This window comes from Lasioglossum baleicum, chromosome 9 (genome assembly GCF_051020765.1).
Source record: "Lasioglossum baleicum chromosome 9, iyLasBale1, whole genome shotgun sequence".
In the NCBI taxonomy this organism is placed as follows: Eukaryota; Metazoa; Arthropoda; class Insecta; order Hymenoptera; family Halictidae; genus Lasioglossum; species Lasioglossum baleicum.
The window spans coordinates 7075781-7098237 of record NC_134937.1 but is presented as its reverse complement, the minus strand read 5'-3'; the positions used below and the strand labels follow the sequence as shown (position 1 = coordinate 7098237).

The 22457-nt window shown below is 37.5% G+C and overlaps 2 protein-coding genes across 17 annotated transcripts in view; one reads left to right on the top strand and one right to left on the bottom strand.

Annotated features, from left to right (window-relative positions):
• Hiw (MYC binding protein highwire) overlaps positions 1 to 22457 on the top strand; it is a 525671-nt gene that overhangs the window by 78898 nt on the left and 424316 nt on the right. The window lies entirely within an intron of this gene.
• LOC143212420 (uncharacterized) overlaps positions 1 to 22457 on the bottom strand; it is a 240721-nt gene that overhangs the window by 64304 nt on the left and 153960 nt on the right. For both annotated transcript variants that reach the window (XM_076431242.1, XM_076431244.1), the window contains exon 3: positions 7922 to 8202. The gene's annotated coding sequence lies outside the window, so the exon portion shown is untranslated. The remainder of the gene's footprint in view (positions 1 to 7921; positions 8203 to 22457) is intronic.

The window sequence follows — 22457 nt, the reverse complement described above, 5'->3', positions numbered from 1 at the left end:
TCCATAAAATGCTTTTGCACATATTATCATTTCACGATAAATTAGGAATAATATTAAAATAAAGTACGATCGAATCGTGATAGCGCAGTAATCGGTACAGTTACCGTACTTCCACGAGAAGACTTTATCACGCGTTTTTCTTTGCTCGTACTGTCGTTCCCTATCTCGTCGCTTCTGATACACTGCCGACGCGTAATTATTTTATGGACAGGGCTGGGCTGCTCGTGGAACAAGACAGGTGCTGCTTATCCTCGAGTAAGACACGCGAAATGAAGAATTATGCACGGTTGCCCTGTCGCTGTTTAACGGGAATTTATTTACATAACCGTGAACGAGTGCCCGCGATGATGATATAGTATCGTCAACGCGATGACGGTATCGTAATGTTGACATCGTTATTTACGATTATGAGTTTATCTTATTGTATTATCGCCTGTTGCACGCTCGACGCATACTGATTAACATTCTGAACACTTTTCTCGATTAAACTAATTTTATTTTATTATTGCAATGCACTCTTGCAGCTGCGCAAGGCATTTTGTTGTTGATCGAAAATGAAGCGTTTTCATCTGTCACACGTTTTTAAATATTCGTAAATGATACTGTTTTGCGTACGACACTGGTCTATTGTACTGCAGTCAGCAAGTGACACTAGGAATAGTAAAACATGCTCGTAGATAACCTCATTCTAGAGTATTAGTCTGATTTATAGTATGATTAGAATGCTGAGCTGTGTTATTTTACATTCTCAACTGGTCGTAGACATGTAATATTCTTTCGTTATAAATCAATCCTTAAATACCGTACACGTTTGCTTCTCACATACACGTTATCGTGAGATATTTTGCACGTTGTATAGAAAAGTAGATGTCTTCCATCGGTATTGACAAAATAAAGTACATTCATTAATATTATTATTTCAATTTCGCTACGTGCAACAAGAAATTATTGATCCCGTTTACACGAGTCATTGTCACACGTCGATGATATTGAATAGAATATCTGCAATTGAAATAATGTATTCAATAATACAATAAATACGATATTTAATACACGTCATATAAAACTGTAGACATCCTTCGTGTTAAATGCAGCAATACGAAATAATGAACGAATTACTAGAAATACACCGTGCAATTCAGTTAATTATTACAGTAATCAACGATATCAAATAAAATAGTCTCAACACTAACCGTAATGGGTACAAAATGATATTGATTGTTTTATACAAATTATAAGACTGAACATATTTAGATTCTTCACCATCTTTATAACAGGATATGCTTGAGTACAGAAATTTATTGAATAATTTCTGATGGAAGCATCTTTATAATTTCAATAACTAAATAATAAAAAATGTGAAATCGGTCGTGACACTAATGCACGTCATATAAAAATTTAAACATGTTTCTATACATCTTACTATTTCATGCCAGTATTACTATATCTTGCGTTCCATTTAAAAAAGACTAAAAAGTAGAAAATATAAAAAAATATATAAAAAAAAACTTTTTAGAAACCACCCTTCTATTAAAATGCACTAAAAAGGAGAGAAAATAATTTTAGACATTAGTGACTATGAATAAAAGCTATATTGACATAATAGAAACTATATTGACGTAATCTTCGTGGGCGCTCCACGCTTTTAGTTATAGTCACTGATGTCTAAAAAAATTATTTCCTCCTTTTTAGTGCATTTTAATAGAAGGGTGGTTTCTAAAGAGTTTTGTTTAATATATTTTTTGTTTATTTTGCATAAAGATCCGCAGTCTAATTATTAGAGTGATCAACGATATAAAATAAAATAGTTGTTATATATATAATAAATATAATGTATCCAATAATACAATAGATACAAACACAATATCTAATATACGTCGTATAAAAATTTAAATATCCTTGATATTAAAATGCAGTGTTACGTAATAATGAGCACCGCTAGAAATGCACCGCGTAGTGAATTATTCCAGTGATTAATTCGATTCCAGTTCGGCGATAATTATGTCCTAGAACTGACTTTGCGCGCCGCACGAAATTCAATTTAAAGCGTTTAAATTATTTGGCATTGTAAATCGTGCCGACGCGTCGGGAAATATTTATTTCTCGTAAGTTAGAACAAGAAACTTTCCGCCGAGCAATCAGACGCGTTCTTCGCGATCTCCCATTAATTTCGATGAACTTCACGGCGAGCGTTAAAGTTTACGTTAACTACGACGAGGTCAAGTATTTGCAAGCGAGGTTCCTTAATTTTATTTCTCGCGTCGTTTAGTTTGCACTCACGATTATTTTCGTTACGATCGCGAGCAGTGTTCCCCTCGCTCGTTCGCCGATAAAATTCTGTTTTCACCGGGTACCTTTTGCAGATACGATTGGACCACTCCATGCGTGCCGTATCGATTATTATTAGGTTATTCCATACGTTCTGAAAGCCCTGGAAACTCCTTCACCGTCTCTTCATCACGTTTTCTATTCCATTCTCGATCCATTTCCCTGATAATTTTTTAAAAAATTCGTTCTCGTTGCTTGAGGAATATTTTATTTCAAACATCACCAAACAATAAAACATTTACATTAGTAGGTTTTAGATTTTTATACCGTTACGGCAATTATTTACCTGTATAGCAAGGTACGTATTGAAAAATTTAGTAATATACAATGTTCATATTCTAATGAAATTCGTGATTTTTTCGAGAAATAATTCTGTGTATAGCAAGGCACACATTCAAATATTTAGTGATACCCAATATTCAAATTCTAATGAATTTCGTGGTTCTAAAATAATTCTATATAGCAAGAGGAACACATTAAAAAATTTGGTGATATCCAATATTCAAATTCCAATGCAATTCTTGATTTTAAAATAATTCTATTTAGCAAGGCACATAATGAAAAATTTAGTTCAATGATAAATTTCTTAGTTCAATTAATTTCTGATGAGTCAATTTCCGGTTAATGCTGCCGGAAATCGCGGCCACTTCCTTTTGAATGTGAAATGCTGCTGTGGCTGGCGATATCAGTTTTCGATTTTTTTTCGCGAGTTTATAAGTTTCGCGAGTTTCGAGATAAAACGGCATCTCGCGAGGGGAACCGACACACCGCACGCAATATCCGTTTTGTTGGAAGAGAACCAGGAACATGTACTCGATCATCCTGTCGATATTACCCCCAACTCGATACCTATCTAATCATCGGTTTATTGTTTTAGTTTTTGTTCGTGTTTCATCTTGATATATGAAGCTCGCTCCAAGAGCAACGAGGAGAATGCGAACTTTTTTAACTTCTTTAAGCACAACACAATGAATCATACGATTTCTAGAAATTCAAAAAAAAAAAAATACAACTTCTCTAAAAATAAATAATACGATAGAAAAATGGTTTAAAAAGATTACAATTGTTATGAAGATTTCGAACAGAGTCTATTAACTATGGATATTCCCTTCCTTTGAATCGAACCAAAATTGATTAAGAATTTTAATTATTTACAAAATGGCCAATGAACTCAAATGTGTAGGGCTTTATATAAAAGTGCTAATAACATGCGTTGTCCTAAATAGTACCTTGGTAACAGCGATAAACCACAAACTACTACAAATGATTGTTTTTAAAAATATTTTTTCGCCTTTAGCACGTAAAAAATAAGGAGCAATTAACGGATTTTAAATTGTTTGGTTCTTATGATAACAGGGTATGTGCCTCTGTAACGAGCGAAGCGGGAAGTGTCATTTTCATCTCATTCTTCAGATTCACCTACTTCAGAGATGATATAAATTTTTGTCGGTATGAAGGACACATGCCAATGAAGTTGAGTCGCTCCAATTCCATCGAATGCAACACCTGCAAGAAGCTGTGCACTTGAATTGCGCTAATATGCCTGCAAGTTATTCACATTGTGAAAGTGAATCAGACGATTAAGCCGATATTATTGAGTGAACTATTTTTTTTTTATTGAGTCAAATCACACACACACACACATATAAGGATATATAATAATTACTTTTCACAGTTTTTGGTCTAGCCCAACTTATACGGCAAATTTTTTTTACCGTAAACATTGTCTTCAGAAAATTGGTTATTACTATTTATGCGTTAACGCTATCATTAAACTTTCTGCAGCGAAATGTAGCTAACAACTATATCTTTCGAACGGTATATAATTTCTTGGCACAATTCTCATGCTTTGAAATTTTATGGCTCAAAAACAAAGCGTGTCCCAGCATTTGCGACAGTCCTTTACTCAAAGAAACAGCGAAGAATCTATTTCTGATCATTAAAAACTAGAATACCCCCTTAAAACGAATTCGTATAAGCAGAAGTGCTATCTCGGCGTTCATTTCAGCAGGGAGAGTCCAGCAGTCCTATTGTTGGTTTTAGAGAGCGGGCACGGTCCATCGATTCCTCGTGAACGACAACGATTCGGAAATGCACTCGGGGGCTGTTAAAATACGCGAAACGTCGCGAGGGCTCGCAAATCCTCGGCATGGCCGACCCGACTTCGATCGATAACGAGACTTCCGTTTTACAATTAAGGTCGGCCACTTTCGCGGCCCCGTATACTTTATCGAAGCGCAAGTGCACCGGTATCCGGCCCGTGGTGTACACCGCGGCATGGATAGCAATAATTTCGACAGGGGCTATCATTTCGCGATCGTGAAGAGAGTTAAAGTGGTTCCCGCTCCTCCCATCAGTGACGATAGGGGGTTCGAAGGTAATAATTCGAGGAGAGCCTACGTAAAGCCCGTGTAACATCTCGTTATCGTGGTTTATTGGCATTCGTGATAGGTGTACGATATTGCGTTGATATAAATTGTCGGATAACCTAACCGACGCTGTCGATTTATATCCCTTCTTGCCCAAGTAAATGATGACCAACTAATGGCAGATTAAACAATCTTTTTCTTTGAACTCGACTCTGTTCCACTCGAACGGATCAATTTCATCGGGACGATCACTTATTTATTCGCGCGCGCGCTGATCATCAAACTTACAACGGGTCAAATGCATAAATGAAATTGCCGGAGTCTATCCTTGTTCGTTTATTTCGAAACTAAATCATAATTTAATGAGCTCTATGTATCTACATTCCAGAGCCGGAAAGTGAGTTCACAATTCGCGTATGCAGAAAAATGAATATGATATGTCTTTAATAATAATAATATTTATAATACATATACCTTCTGAATAGACACAGAACAATCATTTGATTTCGTATTAAGAAATAAACAAATACCATATTTTTGCCATATAGAATGCCATATTTTTGGTGCGATGTTATGAAAATACAGAAAAAAAAGGTCTAACAGTCTTTGAAATGACCTTGAGGTAATTCAATGTTGCAAAAATGAACAACTTTTACGTATCACTTAACAATCGTCACCTTACTTCTTAAACAGAAGCAGACGAATTGAAATGTTCATTGCGTATATGTTTTCTAAAATTATAGTTTTCATATGTTCCCTAATATAAGTTCCAAAAATTTGTTATTTCGAAGGAAGATTTTCACCTTGTGCATATATTCGTCTTTACGAGAAACAGTTCCTTCAATTTTTCACCTTCAGATGAAAGGTAAATGAACCTTTTAGAATTTATTAAATTTTTCTAGCAAGTATTGCATGGTTTTATACGCTAAACATAAGTGTCCCAAATACGAGTCAGTAACAGAAGAACTGTTACTTTATTTCAAACGTATTAAAATCTCAAAGGCAAGAAATGAATTTCAGAAAATCTTCATTGTGCACATAGATTCGCAGACTAATTAAGATCATACCGAAGGTACAGCGTTCCTGAAATCAGGCAAAATCCTCCGCGGTTTACTCTTCGCAAGAACGAATGATTATGACGAACAGCAAAGTTGAAAGTATAACGTGATTGGCAGGAATACTTCCCTCAGTTCTCGAGCATTGAAGCAAAACATCATTCTCTGAATATGAAACTTTTCCAGCTATCGAACCCACGTTATCATCCGTATGATCTGCGGGATAAAAAATCGCGGCTACAAAGGTTCTGCAGGGGAAATTTCCCTTTAGCTGCGGGTCCATTCGTATGTTCTTTGTATCACGTTTGTCCGGGAAAGTAGGTCGCTTTCCCACGGTTTCTAATATTTTCAAATGGCAGTATAAAACGCATTGCGTCGCAAACGTACCGCGTTTTGTTTGGCGCAGGCCGTCTCCTTCTTCCATGTTTATTCCTGTGTCGCGTCGAAGCCGGCGTTCGTTGCGAATCTGTTGCTTTATTACTAAAAACACAGCGGCGCGGCGTGGCGCACGGAAAATCCTTGTAACCATTTCCATCGAGACGTACGGCTCCCGTTCGCGGCGATAAATATTACCGGCCGATAACAATGCGTGCCGCAGCCGCTATTACTCGTAAACTAGAAAGAAAAGATTTATCGATGGCGTCGCTCGCTCCGATATTTCCCGAGAAACCTGCCATCTTTTGTCGTGTGGACATTACATATGTCACCGTCGATTACCAAAGCGGCGTCGATATTTACCCGTTTCGCGTTTGCTCGCTTGCAACATATACTATGCAGAACAATCGAAGACTCATCTTTATATGGAGGATTGCTGCGTGGAAGAATTGTCAGCCCCTTTTTAGCAGGACGTGGCTTTTACCTTAATGATTTATGTTTTTCTTCTTGCTAGGGTAGTGGAAAGTCGTCGTCAATTTGTTACAAAGTTATCAAAAATGTTATATTTCTTTGCAAAGAGTGAATTCTAGTTATTTCAAATAACTGTTTCCTTTGGGAAAATTTTTTTCCGTTAATTGTTAACAAAACCGCGGACAGAAAATTTTCGCATAGGAAAAAGTTACTTCAAGTTACCTTAGGGATCACCTCTTCCAAGGAGGTACAACATTTTTAATAATAAGGAGTATAATAATGATAAAACTGTTTTATTTTGAATTATTTTCTTGATGAGACATTTGCCGACGTATTTGTGAATTTTATTTATTTGAAACAAAAAGGCAATGTTTCTGTTAAAATGGGACAGAATGTGCAAACAATTACCGTGTATGTATAAAGCCAATCACATTCGTCATTATAATAATTATTACGTCGTCCCTTTTTCAGAAGCTGTCTACCTCAGCTAATAAAATGCTCCCGTCAAAATATTATTTTATAAGACAATATAATTATTCTTTTTTAATTATATTTTTTTAATTATAGGACAGACTTTTGTGACTGACTGTTCAAAATTCGAGAACGTCATGAACACATTCTGATAATAATATCATATCTATTGTTGTGTATTTGTCTGCTTACAAGGCATTATTTTGTTAAACGTAACTGCGGGGTTGCATGAAAATGATCTGAACACCAACATTTCAAACTCTATGTTATTTAATTTTTAAACAACCTAGAATTGTAGGAAGATAAATTACACCGAATAACATAGAATGACGCAAAATCACTTTCACCACAAAATGAAAAGAAGCAAAAATTTAATCGTTATACTGCGAATTTTATGCATGCACAAGGAGATTGTATAGATTGTATATATTTTCAGTCTATTATAATTATTATGAGACAGCGGATCTTTATGCAAAATAAACCTTTTTTACCTGAATTGAAACAATTTGGAGTGAAATAGATTTTCTTTCTCAATATAGTTAAATAGGTTGAAAATAATATAACAGTATTTTTAAATTCTTCAAATGTTTTTACTGTTTGAAATTATGCCTAGTCATTTTTCTTATAAATGCATACAATCCGCGGTCTAATTACTATACTATTGAGGCGGCAGCACAGTTAAGCGAATGGTACAAATGTCACAAATCAGGATTGCTCTGTGGAAGAGATATTGTTGTCTATTTTTATCCAGAGCAATTCGAATTCAACATTCGGTGCGCAATTTTTACGATAGCGAACTGACCAGCCAGAGAATCATGTCGTACCCGACGGAAAGTCGTCGCACTAACTTACCATTTTCCCCGATGAATGCAACCGACTTCAAAAGAGCAACTGCGAATCCGCTCGATCATATTTTCAACAATTCCATCGAACTCGATCTCGGTCACTGGCCGGCGTAATCCCGAAACCGCGGATTCGATCCGCTGTTGTGTACGGTCGTTGTCAATAACCGATATTCTGGCAATCAAAGCCGCCTCGGTCGTCAGGAGAAACATTTTCCTTCTTCCCTGCCATTTCTATTATCAGCCACCCAGCGTGTCAATCGACGAAGTCGATCGCTAATTACTTGTAACCTGTAAAATCACAGAATGCTTTGTTAGTACATATTGAGCTGTGGTTTGAGTTCTGGAATCGATTAGCCCTCAAATAGTGAACCTACAAATCTTCCAAGATGTATTTAGCAATTTTTCAAACATACTTCTTGAAGCATTTCTTGTAGATATTTTAGCCTTTCTATCACAACGTAACAGGTATTTATTCAATTTAATTTAAGAAATTTAGTGGTTAAACAACGATTTTGACATTCTGAGTCAAGTCTGTCAGTGGGTTAATCTATTTTTTATCTTCTCACGCAAACTTTCATTCGAATTAAAAGCTTTTTACATTAAATGTAAGGAACAAGAGCCAAATAAAAATTTCTTCTTATAAATCTTCTTCATTCTAATAAGGTGCAAATAATGTACACATTGATATTCTTAAATTATATCAATTTTTCCACTTTTTTAAATTGCACGTATCTGTTTTTACTATACAGGGTGATTCCTGAGGTTATTTCTAATAACTTTTTCCTTTGCGAAAATGTTCTCCGCGGTTTTGTTAAGGAGTTATTAACGAAAAATGTGAACCAATCAGAGCGCGCCTACAGCAGACGGATTCCAACTTGGTGACACGCCCCGCTGAGCGAAGCGTTGTCATTGGCCGAGCCGGAAGTCATCCACTGTACCCGCACTCTGATTGATTCCTGTTTTTCGTTAATAACTGCGTAACGAAGACGCGGAGTACATTTTGGCAAATTAAAGAATTACTTCAAATGACCTCAGCAATCACCGCTTTCAAGAAAGTACAACATTTTTGGGACACCCTGTGAATACAGTTTATAAAACTCGATCTATAAATCGAGTTATTATTGAATCGTCGATACGTAAACATTTGGATTAGACCGTAAATATTGGCGCGCATAAACTCGAATTTCGTTGAATCAATTTCCAGAACCCGGGATGAAATAAATATGTATTTATTTGATCCATGACGACACGCGCGAACTAAAGAGTGGAATAAACCAGTATCAATATTAAAGTTTGTAATTTTTTTTAAACATTGACTTGTCAAAAGAATCTTTAACAATGTGGGAATACACGCAATTTACAAAATACCACATTATTTAAAAGACCTTTTTCCTAACATCGAAGACAAAGTTCCGTTATTAAAATGTTGTAATGTTGTATATTTAATACCATGCAAAGGGTGTAACCAATCTTACATTGGACAAACATGTAGACATATAGAAAACAGAATCAGAGAACACAAACACAATATCTTTTCACCTCCAACGCAGCATACTGCTCTGACGAAACATTCAATAGAATTTGATCATGCTTTTGACTTTGAGAACATGAAAATTATTGATAAAGAATCTAATTTACAACGTAGAGTCCTATTGGAAACGATTCACACGATTAAACACCAAAGCGTAAATCTTAGGTATGAAACACCTTCGATACATGAATACTACGCAACATTACTGAACCAGTAATGTTTTATGATGAATCACCTTCCAAATAAATAAATTTTGTTTCTCTCAATAAAAAGCACTCTGAATGTCGATTAATTCATTACCAATTTTCATATTGGTATTTCAACAACTGTAAGTTGCTCGGGTGAGTTCAAAAGATTCGTATTGGCGCCATTTATCGATTGGCCAATACAGAGATCGTTCTTTAATTCGTTTTCATTTCGAATCTTCACGGTTTACTCAGTCCACATGTCACCAGCATGGAATCAACACGTTATTCCATAACCTTTAACAATATAATTTAATACTTTTCATAAGCATGTGAGTTTTACACATTTCTACTTCTGCTTGTGTGAAAATACGTTCATAATAATTTAAAATATTTTAATTAATTTTTACAGACGCAATACGGAAATTTTTCTATTCTTGAAAATGGTCTAAATTGAGACCGAAACGCGTCGAATTAAATTTCATGTAATATTTCGCAAACTTGCTTATTTTTTCCAACTGATCGAACCAGAGCGCCAATAACATTAATTGTAGATTGACGTGTACCATAGAAATGTATAAAAAAAAATCATGGGTACGATAACAGAAAATTTTCGATTTACGCGTGAAAAACTGAAAAATCGCGGAAAAATGTGAACAATGCGAACGAATTAACTGTAGTTTCCGGAGTTAACAGTGTTCACAATAGTCTGCGCCCTCTTTGCAAGTGTTCCCCTGGAATCGGGGGTTTTCGCCTGAAAGGAAGAATCGGTTCGATCAAACATTTTCATATCGCGGATCTCTTGGCTCGACGGTGCATACACGCGAACGGATCGACGCGGGGACGTTTAATTGATGCGTGGTGCAGCCTGCACGTACGGTGCTTTGTGTATTTGAAAAGGGGAACGTGGCCGACGTGGCCGATGATGTCCATCGATCGATGGGGAATAGAAGGATGGTCCCTCGGACAGTACAAATTATGCACCGCGGATGCAAAGTGCATGGGGAACGAGCCTCGCGCCTCGATGCCCCCGAATGCACCGGACTGCATTCTCCTTCGTTCTGCTGTCCTCCCTGCTGCATCGTTGCACGCAACGCGAAAGATACTCGCAGATAGTCGTTGCATTTAGGGGGAAGTCGGTGTGACGGGCTGAAAAATTTCGAATTCTTTCTTCACCGGTCTTTCGATGTTTTTGTTGGTCTGAAAAACGTGTCTGGTAACTCCTTTATTTAAATGGGAACGTCGACAGAGAATTATGCACGTTACACTGTAGCATCAATTCGCTGAAGCTTGACATACAGTGGGTGTACAAAGTATTCGTACACCTTTTAAAAACTAATAACTTTTTTATAATTGTACCAAACGACCTGATTGTTTATAATCAATTAGAAGCATTTGTTTACGAAATGATATGCAAAAAAGATTTTCCAGAAATTTTTAATCTACAAGGTTACATGCAAAAATAAAAAAGGGATTTTTAAAGCTTTTTTATTGGGGCCCTTAAAGAAAATTTAAAATGTATGTTTTGTAGATCTAAAATAGTTACACACATGCTGAAAATTTCATCGAAATCGATTAACATACACGCGAGCTACAAGCGGTTAAAAATGGTAAAAATCGTAGTTTTATACGACTTTTGATCAATTTCTGCTTCAAATCCACAGAATCGTACATCTTTCGATGCGTGTCATTTTTTCCTACGTCAACCGATTTCGTTGAAATTTTCAGCATGTGTATAACTATTATAGATCTACAAAACAAATATTTTAAATTTTCATTAGGGACCCAAATAAAAGAGTTTCAGAAAATGCCTTTTTCATTTTTGCATGTAACCTTGTAAATTAAAAATTTCTGGAAAATCTTTTTGGCACATCATTTCGTAAACCAATGCTTCTAATTGATTATAAAAAATCAGGTCGTTTGGTACAATTATAAAAAAGTTATTAGTTTTTAAAAGGTGTACGAACACTTTGTACACCCACTGTAGTTTTCACATAATAATGATGTTTATCCAAAAATTCCAAGCTAGAGAATGAAACTGATTTTACAATGCTCCAATATTACATTTTTTAATAAAATTTAAATAAAAAATATTTATCTGTTCGAGAGTTATGATGAGACTGAGGATTGTTATGTAAAATAAAAGTGTCTTGCAGTAATTGCAAGAAATATGAGTCGCATAAAAATTTCTTTCTACAACGATTTCGATGCTGTTTTAACTTGCCGTTAACTGAAACAGGGCTGTGTTTGTCCGGAGCGAAATTTCACTCTTGAATGTTTTAAACTTTTGACGTTGCAACAATTATGTATTAAAATAGAGACTTCAATACACATTCCAGAATTTTAAAAAATTATTTTTAAGGTTTAGAATAGAATAAAATAAAATAGAATAAAAATAAGGTTGCAGACAGAGGGTTAGAAATGTAGTTTCGAGATGAACGACTTTAACTGGCACTGCAATTTATTTTATGGTTACAGAGAACTATTACTTCGTCACTCATAATTTCCTAGAAAAAAAAAGGGAAAATGTATATGTTCTTATATTCTTCAGTGATTATACATCGACAACAACATAAAATTTGATTTGAGTTTCATGGAAGTGAATAACATAATCATTTAATTTTGTTCGAAATCCTCATCACGGCTCGATATTAAAGTGTAAGAGTTTGAAGTTAGAAAAGGCACGATTCGTTACGATATCTACGTAAAATTTTTGATCCAACGATAAAAGTATGAGTCTGGAAAGCAACAATAAAAATCGATTTTTTGAGGTTTCAATGCTGCCACACCCTAAACCTTTAATCAAGCGTGCACTTTATTATATTGCACTTTGCACAGAATTGCTAATACGTACGGCAGAAAGGGATCGATTTACGATGGTGTCCATAGAGGGTTGAAAGCATTATCTAAAAATGCGATTACACTCGCGAGTGTCACTTCCCGTGGCATTCGGAGAAGATTCGGCGCATGCCATGAAATCTTGGTGGCATTCGCGACATGCGTGGCCCCATCGCAATTCCCGGGCATAGAGTGCCGGCACGCGAGTTAACATCCCATGAGAAGTCGCTTTCCTTTCGCTCTGCCTCCCCAACTCGCAGTTCCATCTTCTCTCGGTTCACAGTTCTCTACCTCCCCCGCACATATCCCTATCTTTTCCCGTTTTATCTCTATTATTCAAGTAACTCGTCGCAGCGGGCGGAACTACGCGAAAGAACGCAACTGTTCCTCCCTTTGAGCCTTTTCCATAAAAGAAACTACGGTACTTAGGCGGATCGAGAAGGTAGCGTGAGATCAAACATGCCGCGGGCATCCCGCCGCGCCTTGTCTCGCGAGTTTAGCGCGCCGGAGAATCACTACTCGCGAATCCGAACCTTGTAATTAGATCGGTTAACACTAGGTTTACGGACCACTGTAGCTCACTATTTTGCATTACTTTATAAAAATAACAGGAATGTGTCTATCCAAATATTTAGCCATTTTTTAGAACAGAGAGTTCCAACATGAAGCTCGCGAGCCACGCGTAGCTTTTTCCCCACTTAGGTACCACCCCCACTCCTAGACTTCATCGTTGCCGTAGAACTTCGTCCTGTTCCCTCGCCGCTATGCCGCCCACTAACTCTACGGCTGTACATAGTAGTGGTGAGAGGTTTGACTAATGGTGAGGACCTTGCGGTTCTCGAAGGGGAATAAGTTGGAACTCCCTGTTTTATAATATAGGGTAAATGTACCTATTACTGCGAGTGTACATTTTATGTACGTATTTTTTCCTAATGAGATTAAAATACGTAAAAATAAATATTTTCCCCTGGATAATTTGTACAATTTCAATGAGAATGTATTGTCGTTGGCCACGCAAACAAATTGTCAATCATACTCATATTTTTATAATCTCAGGATTTTAAAAACATTCTTCATAGGTAAAAATAAGTACTTTTGTTCACATGAGTTTACATTTGACTATGCCTGGGAAAAGTGGGACACCCCGTACATCACTTTGAGGTACAAAGATGATCATCAGAGTCCTCTGTCTTCAATTTTAATTAAAATATCTAATCTTACTATTCAACTATCTTTGCTTCAATATCAATCAATGCGATTATCGTGCATTCTTTTTATATGAGAGAAAAAACAACGTATTGTCGATTTCATTTTGTAATGTTTGTCCAAAATGTGGTGATTAATCAACATACTATTCGTTGTAAAAAGAACTACAAAATGGACATGTAAAAGTTAAAAATGAAGAAGTTTACAATGCCGGACCGTGAAAGGCTGCAGTGCTTGATTAAGTATCGAACGTGTGTCGAGTATGGCAACACTTCGAAACTGTTTAGTCTGGCATGGATGTCTTGTGCAGCTGGCCGATTTTATTGTCGCCTGCAACGTTTTTTTCTTCCTGTCCCCTTCGTTGCCGATTCTATTTAACGACTGGAGGAAGAGAAATGGCTTTGAAAAATTTCAGTTACGTCATACGAGACTTACATACGTGAAAGTTAAATAAGGAAAAGTTTCGGTGGACGTGACCACTGCGGAAACGTTCCAGAAAAGTTTTAATATAATTCGGATTGCAGAAGCTTTAGTATTTGTTGTTTTATATAAACGTTTGTAGCAGACAGTTGTGAAAGAAGTGTAAAAATACTATCAACCAAAAATTCGTTCATATTCGTCTCTGTTATTATTATTTATTTATTGCTTTTTAACCAAATAATCTTTATATAGCATGATATTCGTCTCTATTAATTCAAATAATTGTGTGTGTGTTTTTATTCAAATATTTGAACATTTAAATTTTTATCATATTACAGACAATAAGTTTATGTTTCTAATGGGAGATTATATTCTTGGACTATTAAACAAAATTTCGCCCAGAACAAAATAGTAGGAATTATTCCACTAGAAGTGAAATTACTGGAGTATAAGTTTGGTATTGTGCATTAACGAAATATTTCAACATTCATGCATAATATAATGTATCAAGCACATTATATAACATTGTGTATGATATAAACACGCAGCTGGGTGCACGTAGAGAACCTTGTACATGTACCACTAAAAGTCATGACTTTTGCAGCGACGATAAGACGACTTTTAGTTTCCGCAGTGATAAAACAATCTTGACTTTTCATGATCTTTCGTGTGACCATCGTAGAAGCAGCATTTACTGTCGCGTAAAAACGTATCTTCACAGAAGCGGTTTTTCTGTTGGAACAAAGCGACTTCTATGAAATATGGAGACAGTTGCAGTCTAACGGGAACGAAGTAACCAGTGTTAATAATTTCTATTCCGTGAAAGGAGGTCAAAAGTGCTTTTGAACTAGATTAAACCCACTATTCAGCATTCCATAATTTTCTAAGAACGAACATATTGCACTCCGTCAGTTTCAACCTTTTACCTTGACCGGTACTGTCATCTGAACGAATCCGATTATCATTTTTCATTCTATCTTTACATTTCGTACAATTTCCGTTTTTTCCATAGTTATATATGCACAATAAAAATTGTACAGTATCAACAATTTTCTGTAATACAGTGTGAATCAACCAGATCTACGATTGTTCAATTTTTCTCGGAACAATATATTTCCTTTGACACAAACTTGCAGGAAGTATGACGAATCCTTTCACTTCCTGGTCTCACAGGCCTCACTTCGATCTCTCATCGACGTTTGCAATTACTTGCGAAATAAAAATATTGTGCATCAATTGTAAAGAACAGAAGCCAAATCAACAATTCTTGCCTTGTTCAACAAATTTGATAAATTACTCTTAGGGACACAGACCCTTGGCGCTATGTTTCGGCCCAAGATGACATTAAGAGGTGCCATTTTAAAATTCTCACCAACTTTTATTTGTGAAGATTAGAATTGTCACTCTTCGACACATGGTTAGTAAAAATGTAGAAAATTATTAATTGTAAAAAGAACAGCATTTTTTAAAAATTTAAGTTAACACTTCTTAATAGAAGCTGTACAAGTGCATAAAATCCGCGCAAACTGTTACACAGCCAAACCTGTTTTTGTGCGGTAGATAGGGACCGCAGAAAAAAACCGCACAAAAAAGATATTCACAAACTTCATAAATAGCTATAACAAATAATTTTTCACAACATATTAAAGAAGGAGAGACCCCATAAAAAAGTCTCACTTAGAAAATATGTCGAAGCTTTACGAAATAGCGAGAAAGTGTTTTCCAAACAAAATAAATAATTAAATTACACATGGAAACATTTTAAAAAATTTTAATTTCTCATTTTAAACACGGAGAAATTTTCAAAATGTAGACAACATTTACCATTGTTTTTTGGGAGAACGACTGAGTTCCGACCTATGGTTCCTTTTTATCCTCTCGATGAGTAGAACACGATGCAATCATAAAATATTTGACCTTTAAAACCTTAAAAAAGTCAGTCAAGGACAATTTTGCGGGAAGTCCTTTTAACAGATCTTCACCGATCATGAGGTGTAGAATCACGCTATGGTGACATACAATTTTTGTACACCCTGTACATAATTCAATACTACTCGTCGTAGTCCAAAACGCGCATATTTTTGGGATGAACTGGTTCGAAATCGCTTTCATCACTTGAAGATATTAGAGTCAATAAGTCCTTAGGTCAGTAGTACATACACACTGATAGAAAAAAAGTTATGCCAACACCGTTGAGATTGACCGAACCTCGCGGTGAACTTACATATGGCGAACAGAATCTCGATATACATACGTATACCGCATAAAAAGACCGCACAAAAACAGGTTTGACTGTATATGATTTTATCGATTTATGCGTTGCGTTAACGTTTTGTTAAGATTACGTTGCGGTTAGGTTAAATAAACAGTTCCCCGCGAGCGAGCAACGGGTGAACAATCATCACGTCGCGCCGCGCCGCGCCGTGTCGAGCTTCCTTACAAATGTAGTCTGCGGATCTTTATGGAATTATGACTTTTGAAAATTCTCAAAAATGCTATTGTATTAAATATGAGAGAATTTAGTACGATTTTAGTTAATTCTGATCTAAAACGGCTACTACCACGGAAACTAAGATTCTATTTTAATCCGCTTTCTCTTAAAATTCGTCTAGAAAAATAAACATCCGCAATCTACTCGTATGTATGATGTATAGGAACTCTTAACCCAGCCTCTATTACCCGAACGGCCTTGTTTCCTGGCGTGTAACCTGGCGGATAACCGTGGTGTTCTACTGTATTGGAAAGAATGACTAACCTCCGACGAGACGCATCGTAAAATCGCGTATCTCGCGATGAATTACCGGGAAAGAATTTCTAAACGCAACGTCGCTCGCTGGTTTCGCTTTAAAAGCGGATTCGAACGTTTCCTGCGGCGTTGAATTACGGTAGAACTTCCATCCGAGTTCCTTACGTACGAGATTAATCGGCGATCATCTCCCATCTACGCTCGTGTATGTTTACGTCTGCCTAGCGGAGCCTCGGTTGATTACACGCAAGGCCTGATAATAGATCACCTGCTGGCCCGTTCACGCTAATAGCAGGTAATATCCTCGACGCTGCTGCCATGCTGACAGCAGGCTGCTGGCATTCCCCGCGATCCGATTCCCTGACGCTCTCGGACAGCCTTTCTTTCTCCGACGGGAGAACCTTTCCTCTTATTGAATCGAATTAATCTTATCCGGATTGCATGATTCTTCTCCCGACGACAGTCTTCCTCGTTCTATTATTATGACCCGGTTTACGCTCCCGGCGAAGGCGGCACTCTTTTCAGCCGGCAATTCATTTTCCAACTTAAAATTCAATTTCGAAGCCGATTCTCGCCCCGATTGCCCGACGAGAACGTTCTTTCATTTTCAGTGGGAAGTGCTCTTAAATTTTTATTGTTGCTGTGAAATTACCTTATTCAGGCGATCATTTGCTATTGAACGTATTTAAAGATTTAGGTCAATTATTTTATCTCAGGATGCTGCTGGCGTCAGTGACGTTGCTAGGTGTACTCAGAGTCGCCAGATTATAACTTGTGTCTCCACTGTACCTTCCCCTTCTACGACGATATTCCCCCACGTTGGCGGCTCGGTCACGTGACGCGTTTCGTTTCTGTGCCCGGTACTGGCAGAGAGGGGGTAACATTTTCCCCACAATTCGTGCTTCTTCTCCTCATCTGCGTGTATTAATGTGGTTTGAATCAATTCTTCGTGTACGTACTATGCTAAATGTGTGTAGAATCTTGTGAAGTGTTACGTGTACAAATACTTGCTTATATTTTCCATTTTTTTATTGAAATTTTATTCTGCCTTATTTTTTAATTTAAGTACATATATATGTCATTAGTAGACTGCGGGTGTGACGCATTTACGACATTAAGTGAAATTTAAAACAGCAGGATAATCGAAAGAATTGATGAACTTAATTTATGAAAATTCATGAAAGAAACAAACTTCTATCCGACTTAATTCATACAGATCATGTTTTAAACATCCGCAGTTTAGTCGTTACATTTTTTTTTAAAGGAGAGATTATTAGTTATGAATAAAACAACGATTTTACTACCCGGAGTCATTTCATCGATGTACAATATGTTATTAACCTCTTTACGTACGAATTAAATGCAATTCGATATAATCGATGGTACCATTATTTGTGTAAGTTTAGCAATGAATTTTCGTGTAAATTCATAACAAATATGAATGATGATAAACACGTTCCTCGTAATATTTATTGTTAATATTAAACAATATTTTACGTGAACGTGTACAATGTATTCAAGACAATCAAGACCCTGATGTTCGTTAATATTATCTGTACAGATCAATCTATGGCTGTCGCTTTATATTCAATTACAAGCTAGGGGATGATGAAACCTTCTCTTCAATTTTCTATTAACATATTCTCTACATATGACAAGTTTTGTCAACGTGTAAACCTTACCCAATTAAATCCAACTCACTCATCAACTTTCATTTTACACTTTAGTTTTTATCCGTCACTTGACATTTTAGAACAAAACAAATTTTCATTATATTTCATTCGAAATCTCATATTTGGAAACGATGCAACTTATATAGGAACGACAGAGAAACAACAAATTTTCCAGCTTCAAAAAACGAGTGAACGAGTTTCCAAAAAACGATCCTTTTCCGGAGGATCGTGCGAAGGTAAAAAACCTTCGCGATGATAAACGATCGCCGATTAATTACACGGTTCCCTCTGATTTTCGATCGCGCAACAAACGATCTCGTTAGCGTTTCTGTGTGCCCACGTGTACGCGGCGCAACGCGACGCGACGTGCCTAGATCACTGGTTGTCCAGAGATTTCGCACAGTTTGCGTTTCCCGGCCTGTGCAAACAGCCAGGAAGGGCGGTACATCGATGACTACAAACGGCTGAAAGGATTCACATGACGGAGAAAGATACGAGATGCGTCGCTTGTAAGAGACGGAGAAAGCTACTAGGCTAGAGGGGACAGGGACAAAGGATGAGGCACGAGAGCCTGTTTCCGTATAATTACAATGCACATCGTCTAGGCCGTTGTGTATTCTGGGGAACAGCGACAAGCCAACTAGCTGGTGGCCACTGTAACTACCAATCCTCCATCTTCGTGCCCTGACCCCTCTTGCCCTCCCTACACCCCGAAACTCCTCACCAGATTTTCCGTTAGAGACCCGTGAACCCGTAATGATACGTTAATATCCCCGCGGCGATCTATCAACACCGTAGACTCGTGCTCCGCCTGTTGCGAATGGATAATACGCTCTAACTTTTACTGTTATCCTCTGCGGAACACCAGCCAAAATGGAATCAAAGTGCTTCAAGCGTAGCTTTACGGCATATTAGACCGAAAAACCATCTTACGGTGTTCTACAAATTCTACTCGTTCCTCTAAAAAGTGTGAAATAAAAACATTTTTATTAAAAACAATTAAACCACGACTTCGAAAAAACGCATTAAACAAATGCACTGAAAAGTATGAAATAATTTCCATGTAATTGATGTGACTGCGTATTAAATCATGCAAACGTTTTCAATTTTTTCTATCTTCAGTATAACAACCTGAGTTATAATTCGGTCTAGCTGCCGAATGCACCCTGTATTGTGATAAAAATTGATTTCCAACCCTGATGAAAACCAGTGAGATCACTGTATAAATGTTAACATGACGAGGAGATTCGCTGTGGGCATTGTTAATACAAATTATGTTCATTTACTAGGAAGTATTTATTCACTGGACACAGGTCACCTTTTATTCTGTGCTACTTATTTTAATTGCATCTGTTGCTCCCGGGAGGCAGAAGTTCCACCGGGGAATGGGAGATAGGAAATTCAGGTTATTCGGAAGGTTAGTGCGATGTTTAGGTAAATAATTTACCGGTGATTCGCTACTGTCTGGCAAAGTTTCGCGTGGGTGGAAACTGGGTTCTGCTTGTCCACTAGTTTCTCGGTCGGTTCCTTCCCCTTTAACTTTACTTCCGTTTCGTAACCTTCTTGAACCTGCACCGCCCACGATTCATCCATCCCCCTTGTCGCTTGTGCACCTAACTAGTTCATTATCCGAGCCGAAGTTAACTCCGCGATGTAGATGGGGGGCCGGCCATTAGGTTTGCCTTGCGCGCGTGTACGTATCCGTTTATTTAGTCGGCGCAGCCGGAAAATATTTCTCAAGGGCCCGCAAGAAACCGCCTTTCGACTACACCCCCTTGTTCCTCCTCGTCGCTAAACTTTATATATTAAATCGCGGCAACAAAATGTTATTCGATTGTGTACCCCCGTAGCTGTTTCTTTTGCGTCCCCTTTCCTGTATGCGTCCGGTGAAAGGTATATTAACGAGGTAAAAAGAAGGCGAAATTTCATCCGGCTCGAATTGAAAGCAATGCAACTGGGTTATTTAAATGGCTGGATTGAATTTATACTCCGAACAAATTTGCTTCAGTTACGCCATTTGCCGCAATAGTCTTTTCGCGTCCATTGAAATTGTTGATTACTTACGTGTTTGTGTGTTTATAAAATTGTTTTGGTTTTACACGGAGGAACTTCGTAATCGATAAAATGAATTGTTTAGTCTGATGTGGTGATATGTATTCATTGATTTTCTTTTTCTATATAATTCTACCACTTTTTAAGACGGTCTTTCACACAATGGACTTACTTTAGTTCATGTCGTCCTACTTCTGCGGAAGATAAAAATAATGTTGACAATGCAGGAAGCACAGTGAGATTATTTGGACAAATAAAGAGTTTGTTATAGACTGTAAATTATCTCAATAATTTTAACAAGTTGCTATTATACTTACTTGTTAATTCTTCTAATATTTTCTCTGTTTTATCGATTATTTATAAAACCATCGAAACAAAATATAAATGTTCCTCATTTTTGTTGCTCATTTCAGTTTTGTTATTTCCGAAATTTGTTTATTCGTCAAAAAGTTCCTCGATATTGCTCCGGTGGGCACATGGCTTTAAATTCGTCAACGTTTTATCTTCGACAGTTTCAGTTTATCGATAAATGCTAAAACAGCTTATATTTCTGCGTTCTTACAGGGACAGGTCACAGTGGCGGACTCGTCAATTTTGATTAAACTTTTTCTGGTTGATCCAGAGCAAAAATAAGTTGACCCATGTCCGAGCATTTTTGACAATACTCATTATTAATCAAGGTAATTAACATTTGATGATATCCAGCAAATTCATTGGTACATATACTTGATTCCAACACTGTGATCAGTGAATAATCGAATTTCATCACGCGAAACAAATTTTCCACTCTAATTTCGGCGACGGGAGAGTGTGATACAAGGGAACGAGAGCGTCGTCGCGTCATGTAAACGGTACAGATTCCCGTCTGCGGGCTCGACGGGTTCAGAAAAACCGGATTTGTGAACCGTGAGTCCGGTCGAGTCCATTTTTTCGTTCTGTCGACGGACACGCGCGATGTGCGACGCGCCTGTAGAATTAGTTAGGAAGCTAATTGCAGCACCACCTCGTTTTAATTCCATTATACGGGCCGCGTCGTGTAGATGCAAATTTCCCCCATACCCTCCCCACCTCGTGTCGGCGCGTTCCCCCCTTATCCGCCCGCGCGACGCGTCTACGTCGCGCTGAAACCTCGCTCAACATCATACGCTCTCGCATCCTTTCGCAGCTCGCCGCCCGGGGAACTTTCCGAATTATCTTGTAACGAGAGGCGACGTCAACGTTCGCAATTACGAGCGACGCCGACGCCGTGACTCTGAGATGCTCTTCGCGCACGCTATCAGTGTATTAACGGATATGCGCCCTGTGCGCCGGCTCTGTTTCCGGAAGTTTAAGCACTCCCTGAACCGGCCGACAATTGAAACCGAGAGTCCCGCGCCAGCCCCTAAGAAGCTTCTGTCGTTCGAGCGTTATTATTGCGCGTGATGCGATTCTGTAATCTACCGACGAATGGATAACTGCGTAATCTGGATAATGCATGTTGTTTCTCGGACGACCCGAACTCTTGGAAATCGAGCCGCGAACTTATTGGCCCATGGGGAACTGCGTGCAGATGCGGGAAAATTTTGCTTGAAATGAAAATAAGAAATGCACTGTTGCAAAGGAGATTACATTTTTAACATTGAACCATGTGACTTGGATTTCTTTTGAGAAGTTGGAAGAATTAAAATAATTTGAGTTGTTTCTACAAGTTTTTTGTGTGGTTACTATAATTGAAAATTTTAACAATACATTTTGCAGGTGTTGAGAAGTTGGTTGTTCCGAAAGAAAAACTTCCTAAGATTTATTATTGTTAAAGGACGAAGATCGTGGAGAACGGAAATTTTCACCATCTTGAAAGTGGTTTGCAGCTCATTGCAACGGTGGCCGATTTTGATGAGTTTTTCAGAATATAT